This window comes from Zonotrichia leucophrys, chromosome 7, assembly GCF_028769735.1.
Source record: "Zonotrichia leucophrys gambelii isolate GWCS_2022_RI chromosome 7, RI_Zleu_2.0, whole genome shotgun sequence".
NCBI classification, from domain to species: Eukaryota; Metazoa; Chordata; class Aves; order Passeriformes; family Passerellidae; genus Zonotrichia; species Zonotrichia leucophrys.
Window position 1 is genome coordinate 26,876,494 of NC_088177.1, and position 26,718 is coordinate 26,903,211.

At 39.5% G+C, this 26,718-nt stretch overlaps 1 protein-coding gene across 5 annotated transcripts in view; it reads right to left on the bottom strand.

The window, feature by feature from the left end:
- B3GALT1 (beta-1,3-galactosyltransferase 1) overlaps nt 1-20,296 on the bottom strand; it is a 172,888-nt gene extending 152,592 nt beyond the window's left edge. For 4 of the 5 annotated variants that reach the window (XM_064718325.1, XM_064718328.1, XM_064718327.1 and 1 more), the window contains exon 1: nt 20,159-20,296. The gene's annotated coding sequence lies outside the window, so the exon portion shown is untranslated. The remainder of the gene's footprint in view (nt 1-20,158) is intronic. The other variant, XM_064718329.1, reaches the window with a different exon arrangement.
- Between the last annotated feature and the right edge of the window lie 6,422 nt (nt 20,297-26,718).

Here is a 26,718-nt window from a genome sequence, read left to right on the forward strand (position 1 = left end):
CTTCTTGGTCAGTCTCTGCCAAGTGTAATAGTCCTTGAAAGACTTTCCTACATAGGTTGTGGCTTTCTTACACAGAAAGAGAAGCTGGTCTGTGCATAGGGAGGAACAGGTAGGAACTGCCTGAGCAGACTGACACTAGTCACATTTAACAAATTTAACACAACTCACCTTAAATTATTCTTCCTTGACTGAAATGCAGCTATCTGCTTCGTCCAACCTCACCTCCATCTTCAGGCAGCTGGAGCCAACCTGGTGTCTCATGCACAATCCAACCATTTGGTAGGGTTATCTGATTTATATGAACTACACTGTAGAAGCATCTTTTTCAGAAAATAGAGCTATGGGGGGGGACTAAGGGAATTTAATGAGTCAAAGTTATTGTTTGAAATCTAATATTTGCTTGCTGAGTAGCAATAGTGGAGTCTTTATTAGGAGGAACAGGATTGTTAGATCTTGGCTGTGATTCACTGTACGTTCTATTTTGTCTCGCTGTTCTGGTTATTTTCTTTTTTTTACAACTTGAATAACCAATTTACAGCCATCCCAGAGCTGGGTGGAAATGCTGGGATAAACACTGTAGGGAAAATTAAGGGTGTAATGGCAGAATCAGATGATTCACTACTGTTCAGAATCTCTGGATCACTTATGCAGAGCAAAGCCAAACTTTTTAATGTATGTGTAAGCACATATAGTACCAAAATTAAAATGTAGAGATCTACTGCTGTAGGTATATCCTTGAGTAGCTACAGTGCTGTCACCTTGAAACAGCTTCCAGCCCTGGCTTTTGATTCCAACATAAAACAGCAGGGAAGGATTGTCCCTCCCACAGCTGCTGTCTGTGAGCAGCCCAAAGTGCATTCAGCCTTTTGTAAACATGCAGGTACTGTCTAGGTAAGATGTTCATCAGGAACAAGGTAACATTTAGACTACAGAATATATGGCACTGAAGAGGTCATGATTTCACCTTGGAATTAGGGGTCTGAATTCCTCCACTGGTCACACCATTGCTACCTCTGGACATTTAAAGTTGTGTGTATGTGGTGTAAAGCAGCCAAACTAACTGAATGAACACAGCAGTTCAGCCAGCTCAGACACACTACCTATAGATATTTATTAAAGAGGCAGAAGCAGCATTGCAGTGTTTTCCCCCTGCCACCCCTCAAATTCCTGAACATTTTCCTCAGAGGGCTCAGGATTTGCATGTAAGTGCCTAAACTTTTTGGGTGACTGCACCTCTGGAAATAAGAGAGTTCACAGATGTTCACTTTGCTTCCTGTAAATATCTGAGCTTTAACAGCTGAGTGCCAAAGCCTACTTATTTTTTTTTTCAACAAAATCAACAAGAAGTATCATGACTGGTAAAATTAGAACCCACTACTATTACCATATTGTTTTCTTCTGCAGTAGCATTGAAAAATGAAAAAATATGGGAAGTGCAAAGACATTTGCAGACAGTAGCAAGACATCATAAATCATGGTGACTTTACAAATTTCTATTTGTGATGAAAACCTGAATTCTCAGTTGACCTAAGAAATCAGTCAGAGGATTGTCAACAATCCCATCAGATTAGAAACTAAAGTCTGCGAAAATACAGCTTACTAGAAGATATTTCCCTCCCTTTAAAAATATTTTTGCTTGACAGCAAAAATTACAAATGCAGATATACCCTATAATTCATATGTCTAATGTGGATTGAACCATTAACAGCAAACTTGAAGTACTGTGGAGAAGGGGCTGTTCTTTTTTTATATTTATGCTGCTTCATGCAAGGGCATCCAAATTACATACATGTAAAAATGAAGACTATAATAATTAACATTATTTGTTATACTATTATATATGAAATTAGGAAGACTGGTGGAACAGTTCTAAAATTAAATATGACACTGAAATGCATGCTATTTTGCAATATATGTATATGGCTATCTCACAAACTGAACTATGGTGCTGTTGCAGACTTCAGTGAATGGAACTACCAAGAGTAACTCCAGGAAAATGATCACTTAACTGCAATCTCCATGAATGACCCTCATGGAGAGATATTTACTTTAAAATCCCATCTTCCCTCACAGACTCCTGGTTTTGGCTGGGGCAGAGTTAGCTTTGTGCACAGCAGCTGGTAGGGGCTGTGTTTTGGGTTGTGCTGAGCACAGGTTGATAACCCAGAGCTGTTTTGTTATTGCTGAGCAGGGCTTGCTCTGAGCCAGGGCCCTTTCTGCTCCTTGTACGGCCGCACTGCAGAGGGGCTGGGGGTGCCTGGGAGGCACAGCTGGGACAGGGACCCCAGCTGACCAAAGGGACATGCCAGACCTCGTGGCATCACGCCCAGCATAGAAAGATTGGAAAGAAGGAGGAAAAGGGGACAATTGGAATCACGGCATTCATCTCCCCAGCTCACTGTGAGCGGTGGTGCAGCCCTGGCTGTCCTGGAGGGGCTGAGCCTGCCCATGGGAGCTGCTGCTCCCAGGGTGAGGGCCTTGTTTGGCTTTGTTGGTGTGCACAGCTTTTCCTTTACCTCCTGAACTGCCTTCACCCCAACCCATGAATTTTCCAGATTTCATTCTTCTGATTCTCTCCTGATCCCACCGGTGGGGGAATGACTGAGCAGCTGTGTGACATTTGGTTGCTGGTTGGGTTTAAACCATGGCAACAGACATAAAAGAAAACTATTATTTCATTATGTAAGATTGGGTATGGTCTCTGTGAATATTTGAAAACTCAGGTGGCATTTTCAGATTGAAAGGGTTGTTTTTAAAGAAGACAGAACAAAATTTTGCCTAGTTTTAAAAAAAGGTGCTAAGAAATTAGAGCTGGACTTCAGAAAAAAATAGATTTTAATTTATGACTAAGAGATCCAGACAGCACTGTGATTTAGAATGGGCAAATTACCTCCCATTTAAACATTTATTTTACACAGATTTATTTTCCAACTTTTGCCCCTTCCTCCCCTAACACATTAGCTATTTGGATCCAGTACTTCGCATCAAATCTTCAGGTTTGTAAAAAAAGCCCAAGGCAACTGTCCTTTCCACAGAGTTAAGTTTGTTGGAAAGCAAACTATAAATCTAATACAAAAAAGTTGTAGCAGAGGTGCAACTTCCCATCTGCTACATTAAATAAAATAGACATTTTCCAGGGCAAAAAAAAGGACTTGAAAAATGCCAAACTACAATTAACTATTTTCTTGCTGCTCTAATGCTTCAGAAAGAATGCATAACAATCTCTTAGTCCTAGGTGGCTTTTATACAGAATTTTCAAGGTTATTTTAGAAACTGTTTATATGGGTATTAGGATTATTACTGGCAAAAAATCCCAGCAATCTTCTTGTAAGTACCAAACATTTCTACTGAAAAAAATTATCACTGGGAGATAAGCAACAACAGACATTTAAAAAAAACAGGTAGATATTTTCATTGTACCAAGAAAAGCAAAAGTTGTGCAAGACTGTGCCTTGGTGTTTCCCATGCCATTGCCCAAGTCTGAACACTTAAATTGAATAGAAGGAAAGAAGGAATAGAAACAATGTACTTCATATTTTAAGTGATAGATTAAAATATTTTCAGACTGATTTTTTACAAAATATTTTCCTTTGTGTTACTAACAGAAATGCATTATGCTATTTCAGAAGTGATGTAGAACAAAAGTGGGATAGCAGACAATTATATACAACAGCAATTACAATGTCTAGTCATGTTCTCTTTTGAATTATTAATTTTACATCCTTCATTCACAAAAGCAAACCCAAACAGCTAAGTGAAAAACATGTGACTGTATATAATAATTACAGATTATAAAAATCTAATCAATTATATAAAAATATAAAAACTACAGAGGGAGGTTATTGTATTTTATTTAAAAAGAAACATTTCAGAAATTAGAAACTGCTTCTCAGAACTATGCATAGGGAACAAATCTGTTCAAAAGGAGGTATCACTTAAAGACTGTACTGTGAACAGAGCCTTTGGAATCAACTTGAGATGTTTCTTCAATATCAAAAGTTGTCTTTGGGAAAAAAAAAGTTGGACCTTTATGAAAAACTTAAAGGACCTAAACTGCTGGAAGAGTCAAAGGCTGACTAGAGAAGGAAAGAAACCCCTCTAATATTTGGAAAATGTTGGAGAAGTCAATAAACTGCAAAAGCAGATTATGAAAGAGTTTTTTTAATCCTTGGCTAGGGTAGCTAGTGTACATAACTTCATTAATTTCAGCTGCATTTTGATAGTATCTGTTCACAGAGTTTTCTGAAGGCCAAGTCCAATGGGTTTCAAATTGTTGTTAGGAAGAGCATCATGTTTTCAGACAGCTTACTGTGAGATTGCTTATTGAAAGCATCTTTCAAGGTGAGGCAGCTGAGCCTGGAAGGATAAAATTACTTGAAAACTATAAATATTTGCCATACAGGATTTGAAGAAACAGCAGACCCTTTTGTGGCACAGTACAACTCATTGTCCTTTCTGAATTCTACCAGGGCCTAAAAATGCTAAGGATACCTTTTGTTTTTATCTGCACATCACACTACTTGCTGGGTTCTTTAATCATCTAATTAAAGAGTATTCCTAACATTTTTGATTTTCTGATTCACTTTGAACAAATGCAGTAATTGCTGAGGAAAACACACTCAATCCCTGTGTACAGTATGTGAGACAAACTTGCACCAGTGCTTAAATAAGTGAAGCAAGTAATAAACAGCATCACTGTATTGATGCAGTAAGGAAAAAATATTGCTGAGATTTTAACTATTATATTTAAATGGAAATCTATAGCAATATTTTGATAATTTTTGGAAATACTTAATGCTTGCTATAAAAGCAAGTATCCAGTGTTATAGTGTATAATTTATGTATTGCATTTAGAGTTTTAGTAATATTGGACTGTTAAAACTGTGTTTTCAACCAAAATAATTCCAATTTGACATTTGACAGATTCTGAGATAAAATTACGAAGCCCTGTAACCAAGTAATTATAGAGGTTTATATCAAAGATGTTTACATTTCATAGCTAAGCAGTTTTGTTTCCAAATGCAGTGGAGCATTTTCACTTGGGAGCAGGGCTACTCAGATCCCCCCAGTTTACCCATCCTCATTTTGTTAAACAGCATTCTACAGGTAGCACAGACTGCCAGTCAAGTGAGTGAGCTGGCCTTAAAAAAAGACTACACTATTTGGGATTCGCAGGACTTTGTTCATTCCAAAGATCTGTCAAATACATGAAAACACAGGTTTTACTTCTCCTCTGCAGAGTTCTTTCCTCCCATCTAGGCAATGTATTAATTTTCTGCTCACCTAATGAGAGCCCCACCTAAGGATCCTGTAGCACTGACATGCTCCTGTAGCTGACTGACATGTGTACTGAGCCTTGTGTACCACCGTGGCTCTGTCACCTAACATTACTCAGAACATCCATCTCATCTTCATTTCTTGCACAATGAGATGTGCTCTGTGAATGTAATATTCAGCTCTAACCACTCTGAGGTGAATTATCAGCATAGTGCATTTTACATGACTCACATTATATCCCACAGATATGGTGTAAGCTGCTCCCTAGCAACTGCAGCAAAAATATACCCCTTTAGGCATTTTTTTCCAGCTAAAGAAACCAACTTTCTGTTTGATGAACTTCATATATAAAACAATCTTGGCGACTGTCACCTCAAACTGTTCTGACTAATGGTCCTTAAGATGCATTTTTAGCCCTTTGCCTCATTTGGGTTCTGATGCTGAAGTTTCTTTTGCAAACCTTCCACCTCAATGATTTTAGCACCAAGGAAAAAATAGTATTTTTCCAAACCAAGAAATATCTTCCCAATAAAAACTAACCATTTATACAAGAATTATAATCATGAGCTAGAAATCCATTTTAGATGGAAAATGTAACTCCCAGCATGCTGGCAAGAGTGAAGACCCTGGATTTATTTAGTGGAATGCTGAAGTCTTTTGTGACTTTCAGTATTCACATACTGAATGGAATTGCAATTATTTTCAAAGAACTATGAGCTTTTAAGTAGACTATTGCTTCCTGTGTCATCCAGAATCTATTTAAGTGAACTTACTTAATATCTGGGGAGACAGAAATTAGTCCTTGTTTGAAAAAAACTAGCCTCATGCTCATGCATCACACCTCGTGAATAAGATGTGGCTGCTGTGACATTGTTATTGATTTTAACACACCATAATGTATTTTTAAGGTAATAGCAGAATAATAACAGCTCATTAATACTTCACAAATTAACAGAACCCTCCACCAATATTTAGGAATTTCCTCACCTCTGCTAGGGAAAGGGTGTTACAGCAGATACTTAACTTCCCCAATGGAAGCCAAGCCTTCAAGTCTAAGGCTGTTCAGGTTAGCCCATTCAGGCAGAGGCTAGTTTGCTATTTTTGTACTGATCTACATCAGCCTCCACTGGCATGCAGCCCTGTGCATAGTCAGAAAGACAGCAGTTCTAGGACAGAAGAGCAAACAGCACCTGTTAGCTAGCCACAGCAAATAGCAGAAGCAGAACAGCACTGTCCTTTCCCTTCAGGAAATTCTGTTTTGGGAACTGTTACAGACCTCTGAAGGGAATTCAATCTGTCCTTTCAGTTGAACAGGACAGCAACCACCCCCACTCTGCTGACAGATACCTCTGATAAAAATCAAAGCATGTGTTATGTGACTACACTTCAAGCATCTTCCTTGGTACCCTTTAGTGAAACTGACCCTGCTAAAGTGTAAATGAAATTCACATACAAGTTTATGCCATTTTTTTACATGACCCTAGAACAGGGCACTTTCTAAGAAGTCCTGTGTCACCACCAGCTGATGTCAAATACTATACATAAATCGGCATATTTAATAAAATGCCATTGAAATAAATGCTGGTTAGAACAGTGCTAACTGACATGCCCAATTCCTGAACCAAAGTACTCATCCTCAGTCACTGGGTAACTACCTGGCACAAAAAAAGGCATTTCTGTTAGAGCCATGTATTCATCTATATTGAGCAAACATTGGAGTTCAAACTGCATTTCCATCAATGCAGTATAGCTGGTAGTGTGTTATGAATTCAACCTTGATGCAAAGTTTTATTAGTATCAGTACAGTCTTTCGTTCACAGAGATTCTCATTTCATGAACAAACATCCTATTGACTTTTCTGTGACATTTACGTAATTTAGGTCTGCCAAGTCTTCTGTATATGTCTTAATGATATAATTAAAAGAACTACTGTCATACCACTATATAATGTAGCCAGTAGATGGGCAGGCTATTTCCCTTTTAAGCTAACAGGCACAAAAATCTGTAGGTAACAGCTTTTGGTTCAGTTCTGAACTTCCTCATAACAAGAAATAACTGGGTTATATGAACACCCCAAATGATGAGGGAGCTACGTATTTTAAAGGAACAAAGAACATATGGATGTGGCATGCCTTCCCATGTATGAAAATCTAGCTGGATCAGAAAAGAAAAAAATAAAAACAGTTTTGCAAGCTACACTCAGAGAAAATAAAAAAATAATATATGTCACCCTGTTTCTTTAAGATTTTCTAAGCCTTCTGATGTTGACATTCTTGTAGTGAACTTTCTCACACCCTTTCTGTAAATAACTCATTGTTTTTCATTCCTTTATGGAGGAGGAGAGAGTTGATGGACTGTGGGTTTGACCAGTGTCATTGCAGAGGTGTCACTGTCACCTTCCAATCCATTGTCACTTTTGTAAAACTATAAATATTGGAGTCAGAGAATAAAACTTCCCTTTTTTCCTTCACCTTGAGAGCGGTGGTGTGCTTGTGTTCTTTCGTGTCCTTCAGCGACAAATATACAAGCTTTCTAGCAATGCTCAAACCATCCTTATAAAACAGAACATACCATTTGATTTCAAATCTCCTTTAGAACCTTAAAATGAATGTCAACTTAAAATATTACCTGTATTGCCAAATTAAATTTCTCACTCACACTCACACTGTTTTCACTTTTTTATCTCTCTCATTATTTCCAATACAAATATAGTGCAAAAACTGAGCAAGGTGTTCCTGGCAGTAAACAAATTCAATACAGATACTATCCTCATGAAGGCTGAAGTTTTTGTGGAAAAGGAAAGTATAAATCTTTGCAACACTGTGTTCTAAAGACAGCTGTTAAATACACTGAAGCTACCTAAATCCTGAAAACTGGATTCACTGAAATTCAGGCAAGTCCTGGCTTTTCATTCTTAGGGAAGAGGGGAAGGAACTTAAGACTGACTGAATTTAACTGAGTTGCTGGAGATCACTTTTAGTTATTCCAGCAGGCTTTGAATAAGGACATTAATGTGAAACCCACTTGGCAATCAACTACTTCTACTTTTGAAAAAATATTTTATTTCTATCTGCATACTTATATACTAGACCACCTTTTATGCATTTGTTAACATTTAATATGGTCATTTCATCCTTACGGTTCTGTTTATTTTAACTGTTCTTTGCATAAAAATTATTTCAGCAGAGTAATTATACTGTTTGAAGAGTAACTCCAGAGAGCTATGGTTGATGTTCTTCTCTAAAGGTGTGCAAGGTTATTACAATATTTCATTAGCACAAAACAATACATCTTCAGATAGAGGCAGTATTAGCTTGTAATGTTTCCTGTTACCATGCTACGAACCTTTGCTTGTAAAGCAATTTAATCACTTCCATATTGGTTATACATGAAATATTAGCGCTGTGCTTCACAGGGAACACCTCCTGCATTGTCATTACAATATAACTGTATTACTTAGAGAGTCAGAAAAATCTATTTGTCTTTGAGCATGTCATTGCATCTCATTGAAATATTTCTAGCCAAAGTTTTACCAGTTAAAGAAAGAAACAGTCTTTCAGGTTTAAGTCCTCAATTCAACCAAAATGGGTTTTATTATTTTCTAAATGCCACATGCCACCTCCGTGGCTCTTTTAGTTATCTTTCATATTACCACCTATTAGAACTGCTAAGATACCATAAGTCTTTGTTTTCTGAAAGAGAAAAAAACTCAAAAATTTTAATATACTATGAGATAACCTGGTACTTATACATCTAACATTAACATTCTTATCTAGCTACTGTATGGTAAAAGAAACTAAGATTACAACAATCTTTATGGTTTTACATATGAAAGATGTGGTCATCATCTTCAAAAGATCAACATTTTATTTTTCAACAATGAAAATATATGAAAGTCAAACAAATTGCTTTATTTTCCTCCATTAAAATAGTCTATCAGATAACAAAGAAGAGATACTGTTATTAGTACCATGCCCTTCTTGACAAATCAGGCAAAAACGTCATCCAGTGAGTTGTGAAATCCTAGCACAAAAGAACAACATGTACAAAATGGAAGCAATTACAGAATTGTGAGGTAGTACACAAGACGACATAACAGATTAACAATGTAGGCATGCATAAATACATATACAGCATATTTGGATTATTTTTGAACTGAGAAATGTTGAAACTAAACTTCTGATCAGTGTTTTTACTGTCACTTTGGAACTGCTAGGCCACGCTCTTGAGTGTGTGAGATTCTGCAAGAGGAGTAGGCTGTCACAAAACCAGTTAAGACCACTTGAGTTCTGTAGTGTCCTCACACAGCCGTGGTGCCACTGGCAAAGGCTCAGCCAGGGGACTCAGCTGTAGTGTCCTTGAACTTCACCCAGCCAGGCAAGTACAAGTGCCACCAGGTACCCGTGTGTGTCCCTGCACCTAAAAATACTTCCCAAGCCAGCAGATCTCATCCCATTCTCCCAGCTGCTCTCTAGTGGCTGGGACCAACCAGTTCTGGCCATGCCATGTGCATAATGGGACTGAAACAGATCCAGCCCGTCCAGCCAGGACTGCTGCTTTGATTATCTCTGGCCTGAGCAAATCTGCTGTGGTGTTCAGAGCAGCAGGGAATCCAGGAGCCAGACCTGACACCATGTGTGTGCTGCACTGTGTGCAATCTTCTTAACATGCTCCACACACACCTCAGTAGCAAAGACGGCTTCTTTACTAAAAGCATTTGTACTATAACTGATACCAAAACTGATTTCTGGTATTAATCATCATAGATTTTATTCACAGGATGTTTCAACATACAAGATGGTAATTGCTTTGTTCTACCTGACACATATGCTTTGTCTATAAGAGACTTACAAAACACTTTCCAAAATGTAAAATCAAGTATTTTTAATACAGCTGCTTGAAGTCATGTTGTTAAAACCACGACTAAAAATTACTTTCAAACAATTGCATGTTGTGTAAGTGTCCTTGAATTTCACCCTGGAACCTTGGCCCAATAACATAAAAATTGATAGTCTGAAAGATGGGAAAAGCACCTTAATTTTAAAAAGTTTGGGTAGATCCGTAAAAGTTGGAAAAAACATACAGAACCTTTACTGGTATCTTGATAGAAAGAATTGCATCAACAGTAATTCTAAATAGTTCCAAAATATCAGGTCACATGTAGTCAAAACCACCTGAGCCCAAAAGGTCTTACACAAAAATTACAACAGGCCTGAGTCTTCATTTCACTGACAACTGTACAAAGTGCACTGGAATTGCTCAGATGTAACTGACTTGTTTGCTCATGCCAGAAGTCTCTACAGAGCAGTCACCTCAAACTCATCTCTAGCAACAAAAGGAAAGCATGCAGCAACCTGGCTGAATGACTGCTCAGAAACAGGGAAATAGTTTACAAAAGACAAGATTGATTAGCACTTGTAGGTTGCTTACTTTTATGGGTTATAAAGAAATTTTCCTTTCTCACCATTTTCAAATTATGAGGGAGATGATTTCCAGGTGACCTCAGCTGGGATACGTTATCTGATTTATGACTTCCCCAGACTTTGGGGTTAATATAGTAATATATCATTTAAAATTATATAAAATCTGGCCAAGGCTCAAACTCCTGTGCCTTGGTGTGTGTGTCTGAGTGGACCTGTGATCCCAGCACAGCCAGCCAGAGTGCTCTGCAATAACCCAGCCAGCAACAGTCAGAGCCTCAGTCAAAAGCCACTGGCGGAATGCAGCAGCAGGCAGAGACTCAGGGCAGTTTTCCATCTCCAGGTAGGCTGTCTTTGTTCTGGTAAGTCCTTGCAGGGAAAACAGAACCTAGGCGAAGCCTACTGTGACAGATTGCTTCCTGTAAGATGAACCACTTCTGCTGCATCATCCACATTCATTTACATGTTTTACTATGACTTGATGCATAGCCTGATACCCAGTACAACACCTTCAGAGGAAAGCCTATTACTTTTGACTCAGTTATTTTCTGTAAATTTTTATTGAGCTGCTTTTTAGTGTCATTTTATGTTCTACATTCCTAAAAGAATTAATGAATTTTGTTTCAGAAAATTGAAATGAAAAAAAAGTCTGCAACTGGACAGTTGATGCATGACTTGCCTCTCTCAAAACCTGCAGGTGAGCTTTTCTGCTTTTACTGCTAAATGCTCCAGCTACAAACTTTTGTCATGATAGTTCATGAGATTAAAGTTCTCATTGTGTCAGATGATAAAGAGCTATTTTAGAATGTGAGCTGCAGTACCAAAATCAGTTTGCAGGGAACTTCACCTGGTACCAGTACCCAGTCTTAAAGACAAAGAATTACTGTTTTTTCTCTGAAAAAAAACAACAAAAAAACAGTTTACAGTAAACATCTTATTTAGGAACTTCTCAACAGAATTGAGTCTGTTTATGTTTGGCATCAGCAGCAATAACAGAAGTATTTTATTTTTTTCAGTATTGAAAATGAAATTAATAAACAGTACAGAACTTCTACAAATTAGTTCTTAGTTTAACTGGTATTTTGTTTGATGTCTCTGTGTTCAAGCACACATGAGGAAAAAAAAATTATTTTTCCTAAGAAATATTCAGAATAAGATACCAATAAAATGGTATTCAGTATCTCCTCCTCACTTGAAATTAGGACATAATATGTTGAATACTGCTTCCATTGACTTCTAACTTCATGAATTAGATAGAATAAAAGAAGTTTTTCCCCAGTAGCAGTATGTCTTCCAAGTGAAATGTTTAATATGATCCAAACTAGATGCTCAAATTCTAATCCAAACTTTTCTGGCCCAGTTCAATGCCTGGTTAATCAATGGGAATGTTTGACTTTGTACAGTAATCTGAAATCTGCACATGAAAATCACCAGCAAGGAGTCTCTTCAGGGCTTACAAACATTTTTTCACCTTAGCTGCAAAACAGCAAAATATTTGTGTAAAAGTATTTCAGAGCAGAAGAAGTAATGTGATTTTTAACAAACTGATTGGGTAGAGGTGAATCCCAGACAAGTAAATTAAAGACATCCGACTCAACATGACCTAGTTGCCACTAACTTGGTAAGAAACTTTCATTTGAAGTTTAATTATTGTGATGAAAACCTCATATATTTGAATCTTTTAGCCAACTTTTAGCAGAGCTTTGTTACTGCCTAGCTTATTTTAAGCAAATACAGTATAAACTACATAAACAGAATTTGTTTTATGCTTATATTTGTGCTTAGGTGCATTTTCTGTAGCCTTTTAACAAAAATTTAGCATACTTAAAAGCTTGGCAGAAAGGAAAACCATTTGCTTTACTACAAAGTCTGAAATCCAAGTTAAATGTATTATTTTTCTACATGGAAAAATATTGCAAATGCTGAAAGCTTTAGGTAAACATTTATATAATAGATTTTCATAGTACAATGCTATCACTGTACTAAAGCCACTCTTACTAGCTGCCTAACAGACCTTATGAAAAAGTATACATATGAAAGAAATTAACTTAGTAGAGTATTTTTGGGATGCCCACAATGGTGTGGCTTAATTTACATGTACCATTGTACCTACAGCTGAGTATTTTTTCTAGGGAAGACTGTAGTAAAATTTGGCTGATGATTCTGAAATACCTTATAAAAATGTTAGATGAATGCACACATCTTAACACAAGAAGATATTGTCACAATTGAACAATGGAATACAAGTTCCACTTTTTGCAATGATAGTCTGTTTAAGGCAGATAAGAAGCACATTTGGCACTGCTCTATCACTGCTGCCAAATGTATTCAGCACAGATTCAGCAATTATCACCTCTGTGGCCTCTAAGTACGGGGAAAAAAACTGTGCAGGCTGACAGTGCCCATGTCCATCCCTGACATCCTCGCAGGCTACCATGAGCTCACTAAACTAATTTTGAGCTTCTTCAGCCAACAGAAAGCTTTTTGACTTTGCAGCTACTTGTACACATGGACATGCTTGTCATGAAGTAGCACTGGGTGGGTTTCAAGCACACCATGCAAATGGAATACACCAAACCCTTTTTCTTTGGCAAACTGCCTTGTTTTGGTTGCTACAGATTCCAGCAAACAGCTCCCATTTAATAGATCAGGAATATAACTTTAAACCATCCATGACAAAAATCAAGTAGTAGAAATACATTTGTTATGTACTTGAATACCTGCTAATTTGAAAAAGCTGTTCTGATGAACTGTATTACAGAGCAAAACAAAATGAAAGAATCCTATTGCTGCAGTCAACTACAGTTGGTAACAGTCTTTTAGACAACCAGATTTACACAGCATATGACCTCATAAATTGGTAGTACAGCAGCTGGGGCCTTTCTTCAAAGGAAGTAAAATGTAATTCTTTAAGCAAAATATTTAAATTAACAAAGCAATAGGCTGCCTACTAAAATAGTCCTGTACTTCTGCCAAGTACTTGAACAACAATAAATCAAGAAACAGAACAGCACTTCAGACTGGGGTTTGACAAGCACATATTATTAACTGCTGCTGTTCAACCATCTTGCTCTCCTCTTGCATTTGCCTTCACAGTTCTATGTCCTCCCTTGCACAACCTTCATAAGGTCCTCTGTGAAGTAGATTCAAGCTGGCAGAAATGAGTTTCTGTTTTGTTTTGGCTTTTTAAGTCAGTGGCCAGGGTGGAGGAGTGATTTTCTGCCAGACTTATGAGCTGAAGTAGTTCTGCAAAGGGTTAGGGAGGATGGGAGAACAGGACTGGAGAGAAGGGAGAACAGGACCACCACAGACAGGCTGCTGGAGTTACTTGCCCTGCTGTGAAACCACATTCATTATTATGTAGCACTAAGTAGTAACACAGCACACTAATAATGCATTTCTGATGTTTCTTTAAACCTCACTCAGTGCTGTTGGCAGTGCAGCAGCTTTTCCAAGTGACATGCTTTGAGTGTGAATGACTGGCCTGGCTTTGAACAAGGAACATGAAGAGATCCTTTCTAAATGGCAAGCTTCCAGCCTAACCTCTAATATAACTGGGAGGGAGGAAAGAAAAGCTTTAGTTATTATTTTCATCTTACTATGAAATGTAGTTCACAAATGAAAGGTGATTAATTAGATAGCATTGGAGTTAAGGCTGTTGTGTATTGAATCCATAGAGAGGCTAGGGAAGCATTAAAGGTATTTGAGTAAATATCACTTTGCAATCCAATATTTTTAAAAGCTTCTTTTGTTTTAATTGAAAATATTTTTAACAGCAATCAACATGGATCAAATACTATATACCACCATTCTCACCTCCCTTTCATTGCAGTTGGAAGTGCTAGGAATGGCATTTTTTAGTTTTCTCTCTTTTTATGTGGTCTGGATTTCTGGACACTGCTTTAACCTGTTTGAGTTTACTGAGATGGAAAAAAACCCCCAAAAAACAAAAAAAACAAAAAAAAAAAAAAAAACAAACAAAACAAACAAGTAAACAAAAAACCCAACAAAACCCCTAAGCCTGTGTTACATTCAAATGAGTTTTAAATCTATGAACACCCTTGTCTGATATGCCATGGCACTTTTATTCCTCACAGGCATACATACAAAAACTCATAAGGTATGATACTGTTGGCAAAATGGAAACAAACACAAGAAGTTGTCTTTGAGCACAGAACTAATGCCACCATGGTGGCAAAGAGCTCCAGAAGCACTGTGCAGGACTCAGAGTGGACAAAAAGATGACAAATGAGCTTCAGTATAGATAAATGTAGGCTAATACATCTCATGAAAAATAATCTCAGTCACATACACACCAAGCTGATAAATGACTGGAGACAAAAATCCAGCAGTCATTATTGACAGATCCTTATGTACAACAGCAAGAAAAACCCTAGCAAAATATTGAGTATCATGAGGAAAGGCACTGAGAAGAAGACCGTGCACATTTGTACAACCTTGGTCCATCCATGTCTCAAGTACTTCTCTGCATCTCAAGAACAGCCTCTAGTCAGAGAACAAAACACCACAAGGATGGAGTGCTTGCCTTAGAAAAAGGGATTTGAGGGGCTCTTCAGTTGGAAAAGAAGACTGAAGCAAGATATGATCAATCAAGTACTGAAGATGGTAAATAAACTAATGTAAAGCTGCTTGCTAAATCCTTTTGTAATAGAACTAAGGGACCTTTTACAAAGCTAGCACAACATCAGTTTATAAAGAAGTAAATGCTTCTTTACAAAGGTAGTAGTAAGCTTCTGGAACTTGCTTCCACAAGAGGTTGTGAAGATAATAAAGCATCAGCAAGTTTGAAAAAGACAGGTTCCTGGTCTGCAGGTCTACAAATGGGCTCTAAAACCACTGAGCAGATATATACCCAGGATCTGTAATATGACAAACAAGTATGCAGGAAGAGTACAAGAGAATAGGTTCATAAAAGAGCTAGGTTTGTGTATAGTCCCTAGCAGCATCCCTTAATGTCACTGAAGCCTGACTATGAAGGTCCCCTGATCTGACCCAGCAGAGCTTTTCTGATGTTCTTCACTTCAGTTGCCTTTAGTATCTTCTACTGAGCTCTGAAAATTCCACTAAAGTTACACCCCTGCTTCTTAGCAGCTGTGAAAGATGGAGGTCAGATTTGAGTAACTGCAGTCCTTCAGTATAAATTGCAACACAACATTCTATGCTAACCAATAAATTAGTACTGTATCTTTAAACAAAAACAAGGATCAGATCCAGGAGGAAATATTTACATTACTCCAAGCAGTGTGACCCCAGAAAGCCACAGATGTTGTTCCACAGCAAGATCAGCTATTTCAGTGAAACTGTAGCCACCTGCTGAGGGACAAAAGAAACAAACATCAGCCCTTCAAAGAGCTGAGCTGCAGAACTGCTCAAAGGGAAGCAAGGTTAGCCGTGTAAGTCATTCACGTTTTTACTAAAGTAAGTCTCAAAAGACAGTAATAGTTAAAGCCTGCTGGTACTCAGATGTCAGTCTTAAAAAATTGAGTGCAAAAGCCAGTATCTATCAGGTGTTTTCTGCCTTCCTCTACAGAAACTGTTTATACATGAAATAGGCATATTACAATTACAATATTTTGAGACTACTGATAATACAGAACACCTGCAAAGGGAAAAGGTATGCTGGCAACACTCCACAGAAATGAATAAATGTAGCTCAACAGTATTTTCACAAGATTTCAGTTATGTAGCATTTTCTTCGTTCACTGCGCTCTTCACCATTAGATCCCTCACCAGTATCTGCTGACTTCTTCTAGTGCAAAAGGCATATTTATGTATTTCATAAATATTTGCAGTGGTACATTAAATTATACACTTATATAAGTATTAGATTACACATTTAAATCCTTAAGGGAATAATAGAGTTTTGATGAGTAACTATTGCAGATATCTGGATTATTCCCACTAGTTTGGGAGTTTGAATTGAGAGGTACAAAAATCAGAATGCAAGAGGGTTAAGAAGTGTCCACTTCCCACTGTACATGCAATATCTGGCAATTTTATGTTTTAGGTAGTGATACAAGTAGTGGGGTGTCTTGTAATTGAGATCTGTAATTCATTCATTATCACACCTTGATCATCTCTGCATTAAAATAGGCACAGACAGGCCCCAGACTCTTGTACATCCTTTCTTTTTCCTGGTTGTGCTGGGGAAAGCCAATCTCTTCCACTAAAGTAGCTGCAGCCTGTCAGTCAAAGAACGACCTGCCCATCTTTGCCTCTCTCCCTCTCTTGAGGAGCTGTGTTCTCAGCACTGGGAGCTGAACTCCTGTTTAAGAGAATCTTTTCTAAGTTCCTTGAAAGGCATTCTCAGGAGACAGAGGTGCTCAAGCAGAGCACTCTTGGTCACTGTGCCCATGGCACTGCTGGGCAGCAGCAGATACTGTCAGCGTTTGGAAACATCTGAGACCTCTGGGTAAGCAGCAAAGGGAACACTTGGGTGCTGAGGCATTTTATACCTCTGTGTGTCTGGAGTTCTGCAGAGCTGCCACACATCAGCATTTAGAGCTGCTGTGTTTGATGGAGACTCAGCTAACAGCTATGAGTCCATATTTTAGCTGCAGTTCAAAAACAGCATTAGCTTTTCCAAACAGATCAGATTTTTATAATCTAAAACAACTAGGAGATGCATCATTCATTCATCTTTTCCCTGAGCTTCTGCATCTCTTCATTGGTTCAACTGAATGTACATATGTACTTATTTCTGAAATACACTTACTTCTAAAAGCATACCACTTGTTTTCCCTAGTAGTATCAAAAGAAATAATCTTCCTACTAATCATGGCAAATAACATCAATAATATTTTATTATCCATCTTTGTCTATTTAACTAAATAAGCAACAGGGTGGAGAATGTGACAGAATTGACTGCTTCAGTTCCAGATTTCTTATTATGTGACATATAGTGAAACTACCCTGTAAAAATTACTACTACAAAAGCAGGTTATGAAAACTCAGGATATCTCCTTTTGGGAAGCATACAGATGGATTCCTTTTCTTTTATAGAGAAGAAAACAATGAAAAGCAAGCTAAAAATTTCTGAAACTTCTGCATTTTCCTCTAACTTTTAACTAGGTATGAGCATTATGTAACTATAATGCCTATTAATATTCATTCATAAGTCTACAGCTGATTAATATTTTTTAACAAGTAAATACTTAATACACTTATATTGACTTCAGTGGTGGAATGATTGCTGCTCCAAAAAGTTTCATTATTTACTTACAGACAAAGAAGACGAGTAAACACTGAATCAAGTACCCCTCTGAAATGACAGCATTGAAATATTTTGATGTTTTACAAAAGATTTCCTCAGAATTGTGCATGGAAAAAAGGTACTTAAGACAAAGATGTAGAAAATACACTGGCATACATTCTCCTGCATGCATGTTCTCTTGGGAACCCCCCCACTGAAATGACTCTCACAAATACAGTCTGCTCATGTGCTGAAGGTTCTACAGTTCACCCATTCACAAACTAAATTTTTAGATTAAATTTTGGTGTCACTTACAAGGCAAGGTGGGGGGAAAGCTTAGTGTTTTCAGCCTGTAATCTATAAGGATTTCACTGCTCTCTTCCAAAAAGCAACCACAAAAATTTGTGATTTTCTTTCCTGAAAAAGCACATAAGGAAAGAACGGGTGATGTTATGAGGCAGATGAGCAAAACTGAGTGCATCTCGGACATTGCATCGTGGCTGTGTGTGACATACTTGGATGAAGATTGTTCTCTACTATAATCTAAAATACTCTGATGACACTGAATCAAGTTAACTAAATCAGGTTTCTGAAAAACTGGTTTGACAATATGACATTTGCTGAACCTGTACAGACCTATCCAGAATTAGAAATGTACAAGAACTGAAATTTCATTAGCAATTTACATTCTGCCAAAAATGTTATTTAGTGGATAACTATGCAGGGAGGGAACAATATTTAACCTGTGTCAGCACTAAATTCCACACCTCAAATCCTTTACACTCACTTGTGCCTTCCCCACAGCTGTAAAAATGGGCTTTAGCTCCCCAAAGCAGGGCATGTATGTGTTACAATGATGTTTACACTTGTTATTCAGCCTTGCATGTCATGATTTAAAACATTTCTGAAAACACGTTATGCACCACGTGATTGAACACGTCCTTATAAGTAACTAATCAGAATACTCTATCAAGAAAGAGTGAACAAGATCAATACAATCCTAGAAAGTAGAAAAGGAAACTTAACGGTACAGAGGAACCAAAAAAAAACCCTGAATCAAACTAAATGCTCTTTACATTTTCTGCAGAGTGTTTAAATGTTTAAAATACCCAAACCCATGAGATGCAAAATAACCAATACATAACATGAATTAATTTCTCTTGGTCTGTTAATTGAGGATACTATCCTGCTTCCTACCGAATCATTATCAAAACACCTCTTTATTTCCATGACTGGAAGATCAGGCTCTTCATCACAAAGTCTGGCAACATCCTGGCAGATTCCTTGAAATGTTATATAATCAAGATACTTAATGTTTACAACGACATCTCTACAGAACATCTAAAGGCTGTTTTTATCTAAATTAACAAGATTAGACAACACTTCAAAGCCTTCCAATATTGCCTTTATCACTAAAAGTACAGTAGGTTGAAGAACAATGGAAAGGAGTGCATAAGGACAAACGGGATTTCCTCTTTCTAATTCCTCCGTCTCAATAGCCAGTGGTCATGTATCAGCCGTCACCGACACGCTTACTGTAAAATAACTTTTCTTTGAGCTAACTGTGTTAACAACTTTAAGATCCAGTCTGCGGCCACACCAGCACCGCTGCCGCCTCCGCTGGTGTGACTCTCCCCGCCGGGCGCCCGGGAACACGGATTCGAGTAGAATCCTGCCTCCGAGGGTGAAGTTCATCCCGCCGCCCCGAGAGCAGCGCGGCCGCGCTCAGCGCCCCCAGCGCGGGCCCGGGCGCGTCCGCGCTGCCGCTGCCGAGGGGGCTCAGCCGCGCCCGGGGCAGCGCCGCCGCCGGGACCCGCCACGCCGCCCTTCCAGCCGGCAACGCCGCTCGGCGGCACCGCTCGGCGGCCCTCCCGAGGCGGCGGAGCGAGGGGCAGCGCCGCAGCCCCTACCGGAGGGCTGATGTCGCCCCCCGCCGCGGCGCCCGCAGGCTCCGCCGGCCGCCGCCAGCCGGGCGGGGGCAGACGAAGTTCCCACCGCACCGCCGGTCCCGCCCGGGGACCCCCGCGCCCAAGGGCACGGCGAGGGGCGGTGGGGGACCGCGCCCGCCCGCGACCCCTGCCCGCCGCGGCCCAGCGCCGCCGGCCGCCCCCGGCATTCCAGCATCCCGGCATCCCGCCCGCTCGCCGCTCCGCCCGTGCCGGCACCGCTGCCCGGCGCTGCCAGCCGCCCTTTCGGCACCGTACGCAAGGGATGCGCACGAGGACGGGCATCCCCCGCCGGACCTTACCGGCCGCGCTCGCCGCCCTCGGCCACCCGGGCTGCTGCCGCCGCTCCGCGCCGCGCTCCCGCAGCCGGGGCGCATCCCTGCTCCGCCCGCAGCCGCACCAGCCGGCAGAGCGCGCGCCGCGCGGGAGCGCAGCGCGGGCACCGGCGGAGCTCGCCCTCGCCGACTGGCACCGCCCGCAGCCAATGGCGGCCCGCGCCGCGCCGAGGGGGCGGGACGACGTGACGAGAACGGGCCAATGGGAACCGCTCCGCGCGGCAGTGCCGCTTCCGGGCAGCGGGAGCCGCTCCGGGGCCGTGCCGCCCGTGTGCCCGCGGCCGCTGTCCCCGGCGGGCGCTCTGCTCCGCGGGCTCTCCGGGATGCGCTGCAGCCCCCGCAGAGGGGGCCGGTGGTGGTAACGCGCGCGGCTGGGCCAACCTTGCCCATGCCCGGCCGCTCTGGGGAACGGGAGCGGGCTGAGGGCCGGCCGTGCCGGTGGGGAGCGTGTGCCTGCCCGCTCCCCGCGTGCACAGGAGCACGGAGCTTCACACCAGGGCGCTTTGTTTAAAATCAGAAAAATTCAGTGGAAGAAGATGTGTTTTTTTGCAAGGAAATCCCACTGGGCTGAATCCGTGTCCGCAGGCACCATCCCGCAGCTGCTGCCGGTGCCGCCGACCTTGGCGCGGCCCGGCGGGCACAGGAGCGCGTCCTCGGCCGCCGCCGCGCTGCGGGACCCTCCGTGGCTCCGGCTGTCACTGCGCTGCGCGGCTTGCGAGGCCTCAGGACTTGCCCCGCTGGCGGTGCCCCACCTGCCCGCACCTGTGTTTAACTGGTTCCGCTGTAGCAGCGGGTTTTGCCAGTGGACCAGGTGCCTGTTTTTAACTTTTGTTTCTGTGGTGCATGCATAGGTTTGCATTGTTGTTATTCTGTGGAACGAGATGTTCTGCACGCTGACCACAGTGATGTACTGTAGAGGTGTACTGGTCTGCTAGGGCACCACAGGCCTTGGAGAAGTGAAGATCGAGGATGGACCGTGGAGGATTATTGGTATAAGGCACTAAGGAAAGGGCCATGGGCTTGGTACTGGAGGCCGTGGTGATAAAGGGCTCACTTGCAGTCACTTAAAGAAATGGAAGTCTGGAGCTGGATGAAAGTGGGCTTGGAGGTTGCAAAGAAACAGTACCTGACACATCTAAATTGTAACATATTAAATTCACGTGGAGAATTACAGGTGCAAACTAGGGAAGAAAGAAAAGGGTAGAAAAGTGTGCTTGCAAAGATAAAAATGATCTTGAGGGGAAATTAGAGGAAGGGGAAGAAATCATAAACCTGAATATTGGACTTCTCCTGGCCAAGGACTCCAAATGCTCACAAAGTCACTGTTATCACCCCTTCACATTAAAGTGGAATGAAACTGATCAAGAGATCGAGGGGAGCAGGGGAAGGGGGAATGTTACAGCAAGAGAGGAGTACATCATCTTCAACTGCGTTATTACTACTCTTCTACAACTAATAATTCTTGGACTCTTATGATTTCAGTTATACAAAGAATAAATGTCTCTTCCCTCTTTTCCAGTCTATCTAAAAAGCAAGGTGGAATGCTTGAAAATGTTTCAGAAATGTATTTTACTGCTGGGTTCCTTTCAGTGTTGATGGTCTTTACCCAGTGTTTTGGAATTTGCTTTTCCAGTAGAACCCCTTGCCTAGTTCCATGCTTTCTTTGCTGATTCAAAAGGGTGTGGAGATGTATTGATTCCTAGTGTTTTGCCATTGTATTTCATGCCTAATAAGAAAAGTTTCTAACATCAAATAATATATCAAGTTAATCTGGTCATAAGCAAATGTTTGTTGATTCCTTAGTGAAACATTGTTAATGCCAATATTAGATCCAATTTATAGACAGAATTCCTTGTTTAGTTGTACCAGATGCAGGTACCCTCATCTGTGCTGAGTTCAGAACTGCTAGTACTGTTAAACAATGTAAAAGTCATGCTCTTTACCTCACACTCTTCAACAGTCTGCTTTTTTTTTTTTTTTTCCCTTTTGGTGGCAATTGAGTTTGCTGTGTCCAGTGTGAAGACTCAATGCACCCACTTTTGTTTGGAATGAAGTAAGGAGAAGTGTTTTAAATGCTTATGTGCTTAGACACTTTGCAATGGCTGTCAGAGATGTTTTCTTCTAGCAAATGGGTTTTATTACTTCAGGAACTGATTCAAGCCTTGAGAAAGTACATTTTTAATAGTAGCACGATATACTTAAAAAAAAGGTATCAGGTTTTTTACTCTTTGTTAAAGCAGGGTTTTTTTAAACTTTTGACATCAGCCATATTGTTATCTTGAAAGAAACTCAAAACACTATATTTACTGTGGACAGTTTTACAAATATTACAGAACTGACTAGAGCATTGCATAGTTACAGCTTTATAACTCCTGCAGAGAAGGAGGAAATATTAAAAATAATCCTTGTAAAGGAATCTCTTTCTAGTAAGCAGAACATACATGTGACTAGTTTTAATACTTTAAACTTATCCAAAAATGTAAACAGAAATTCACATAATTATGTCTGAATTTTATGTTCATGTTAAAGAGTGGACTTAGAGGTTCTACTGCAACTTTTTGCAATTATATGCCCACCTCAGTGTGTAAGCGAGCTAAATCCTTAAAAATAAAGACAGAACACCATGTTTCAACTAAACAGCCTGTTTATGAGATGAAACAACTCAGAGGAAGCTGTTGTTATAGGTGTAGAAGCACCCAATAATTAAAAGTAGAAAAGACATGAGAAAAAAAAAGCAGCACACCTGAAATACAGATCTGTTAGTTAAAGTGCTTTACAGTACACATATTCTAAAGTTTAATAGTCCCCCTGATAAACTAGGGGGATTTTTTTTATCTCAGCCCACAAAACTGTAATTTAGCCTTCAGTCCCAGTAGACAGTTCAACAGTTCTTTCTGAAAAACAATATTGTACTCCTGGAAAGCACTAAAGGACATAGATGAGCTTAGCTGCTCCTATTCATAGCTGAAACAGTATAAGAAATGTAATTTCTGTATAGCTCTGTGAGCAGGAGTCCTTTCTGTCCTGGATCAACATGTGTGATAGAAGTTAAGAATCACACCTACTAAAATTATTGTTTTAGCTGTTAAGACAGGCAACAAGATGTGAACTTTGGGCTAAGTGCTGGTGTTGGGGATTCTAGCATGATGGGAGCTGTCCTGAAATTCCTTTATGGAGAAAGGAATACAAAAGCAGTGCATGGATGCAGCACTGCTTTTGTAGTTCTGGGGGAGGAATATTTGATTATTTATTTTTAACTGTGTTACAGTTTGCTAGCATTATTCAGCCTCATTTGGTAACCCTTTTGTAAATATCATGTAGATGCATGCTGTGAGATGCAAATCACAGTTATGTGCTAGGCACTGTACAGACAGGTAAGGAGACAAAGGCTTCTTGCCCCCACAAACTTGCCCCCTCATGAACTCCCCTGAGGATGCACTGGGATTTGATTTCACACTGCATGACAAAGTGTTTCCTTTTGTTATCTCCCGTGTATTTTGTCAACTGGAGGGAGCTAATCTCCCCTAAACAAAGCAAGGCAACTTCCTTTGTGTGCAGAGTGAGTCCTTCAAGGTATTTGTTTATCTGCAGTGATCACTTGTAAGCACAGCTTCCATTTATATAGCCGTCCTTCAGAGCAATGTCACTGTGAACGTAATGAATTTACTTTAAAGTATTTGAAGAGTCTATAAATATATATTTAATTGCAACTGCCTTGAACAGTGATGTAAGATAGGCCTTTTGTGTAGAGGAATGGATTGAGTGGTGAACCATTTTTCAGATCCAAGTAATTCTGCTTTGCATGAGTGACCAGTTCATATAAAGAACATTTTTTTCCCCCTTCATTGATTCAGTCAGTTTGAGTATTTTTTATCTTTGTTTTAAATATATTACGAGTTTTTATTGTTCCCCACCCCATATTTAATTTTGTGGTGGATCAACTGTTTTGACAAATATTTGCACTATTACCTAAGAAATTAATTATAAAGAATTAATCCTGCTCTCAGCAGGGTTAACCAAGAGAGAAGAGCCTTCCCATCACAGTCAGTGGCTGAATCCAGCTGGCAAAAATCAATGTGGTTCTGTTTAATTATGATTAATGTTTTCACTTATTTTATAATTTTGCATGCAATTTCCTTTTTTTTTTTTTTTTCAATTTTTCATCCTCTTGGAGGATGATTTGGCAATTGCTACTTGTAAACCAGAGAGCTTGGTTCTGTGACCTGATTGCTTATCAGCAAGAGGATGCAACCAGTAGTGGAATGGGACTGGTCCTTAATTTCCATTTTCTTGAAGTACACAGCTACCAGAATACAGGAGTTATGTTCCCTGGTGCTAACACTGCAAAGCTTGGAATTGTCATCACTGGGACTATTTTATGATTGGCACACAGAAAAGTTTATATTGCTCTTATTTTTGTTGAGGAGCATTTTAAGAAAAATTACTCACATGTTTCTGTTGCTGAAGTGGCATCCTCATAGATAAAGACGTCTGCCCACTAAGGGACTGAGGATATTGGTACCAAAATTTATTCAGAGATAAAAGAACTACATCAGGAATATTTGGCTGTGTGCTTTTTCTTATCATCTGGAAGAAAAAAGTTGTGTAAAGTCTCAGTCCCAAAGAGCTTATAATGATAGTAGAAGAGAACCAAAGGAGGCACAGAATTTATGATAGAAAAAGAGAGAGGGGGAGAGCAGTGAAGCCACCTCATTATGAAGCAGTTTAGTGGCTCTGAGCTCCCTAGTTCTATATATACACAGCTGGTGTTACGGTAATTTGCTGATTGCTTGTGCGTCTACTTATGTATACATGAGTATCTATATATTTATATGCTTACAGACGTGATACTCATGCATTACATTAAAAGATCATTAAGTTTGAAAATGTAGATGCCTGAACTCAAAAGCTATCTTTATAGTCTTTAATTTTGTGATTGCACTGTGTTTTTCTTGGGATTCTTACCTTGTTCAGAGCATAGAAAGGATGAATCCTGCTACTTGCACAATTATTTAATACTTTGAATTATTAAAAATATTACCTCAGGCTTTATTGATTACACTCTCCAATTTATCTTCTAGCTGCTGCACCAATTCAGAAAGAAGTCCTAACAGAAATATTTTCCTGGCTGTATATCAAGAGGACATGATTTGTACCATAAGAATATAATGTGACGTGATGAAATGGAAAGTTATATTGCAAATATGGCCAGAAGAGAACCAGATCAAAGTTGAGGCAATAGATTGATTTAATTTTTTTCAGCTGAGAGTTATTTTTTTAGAATGGGAAAAAAATCTATGCGCTTACCAGGTATTTTTCCTGGAAATGAAAAAACCCTTTGGATAAAGCTTTAAAAGTAAATCTGTCTGTCTGTCCTTTCCTGTGTGCAGAAAGCTTCTCCCCAAATGGATAATGAGACAAAATTATCAGCAATCAAAAGCTGCATTTTTCAAATGGCAAGTATGCAAAACCATTACTAGAATGGCATTACATTTTCCCACCATTAAAATACATACCTGCCTGTGTAGGATAGAATAAAACATAGATATTAACATTAGAGCTTAGCTTGAGTAGGAGTGTGTAATTTACAGAAACCACCCCAGACAGGTATAGGTGGGGATTTTTTCCTGCTTCACCAAATCATTCAATGTGTGTTAAAGAAGAATCAATCTAGATAGTTCTTGAAAATTCTGATTTATTTTTTATCATTCCAAGACTTGAAAATGGGGAGAAATTGCCCCTAGTATTTTAAAAGTCCAGAAATCCATAAAGCATGATGCATTGATGCTGGTCTTTAACAGTTTTCATAACTTTCAAGTTGATCCAGATTTTGAATTTCCAGAACTCAATCACTCGAACTGTATGTGGCACATATGTAAGTATGTCTTCAGCTGATATATTAAAGGAACATTAAAGTTTCAAATTCAAGCGCTCAGATGTTGGACAATGGTAAAATTAAAGTTGTCTGACCTTATTTCCTGACCCTGTGAATTATGATTAATGTTTAGAAATTAAGGTCAGTAATGAATGAATCAGTAATATAGTGGGTATTAGTAAATACAGGATGTTTGAACAAACTCAGTAAAGGTACAGGAAGTGCAGAATTTCATTTGTTAACCATCTTCTCTCTGTAGCTGAGTCTTCATGTCTAAAAAGCAATGCTGTCACTTCTGTCTCTTGTAGATGATGATGAAATTTGTAGCTGGTTAAAGAAAATTATTTGTTTTCTGGATTGCTGCAGTAGTCTTGAAATGTCACAGAGCATAAATGTCTGGACACTTAATCCAAACCCCACCTAATTGGTTGGAAGCTATTTGTAAGAAGTTTACAAAGCTGAGTTTTTACAGGTACTTAAAAATAAGGTATATTAGCCCTATTTTTTCCCTCATTTTCCTTTCCTTCCTAGAGTGCACATATGCTTTCTCTAAAAGTAAAAAATTAAGATAATGGTGCACTCTGCAGTATGTCAGTTTGTAATATTAGTATTTTCAGATATAGTTTGCCATAAATTATTAGCCAAATGTTTA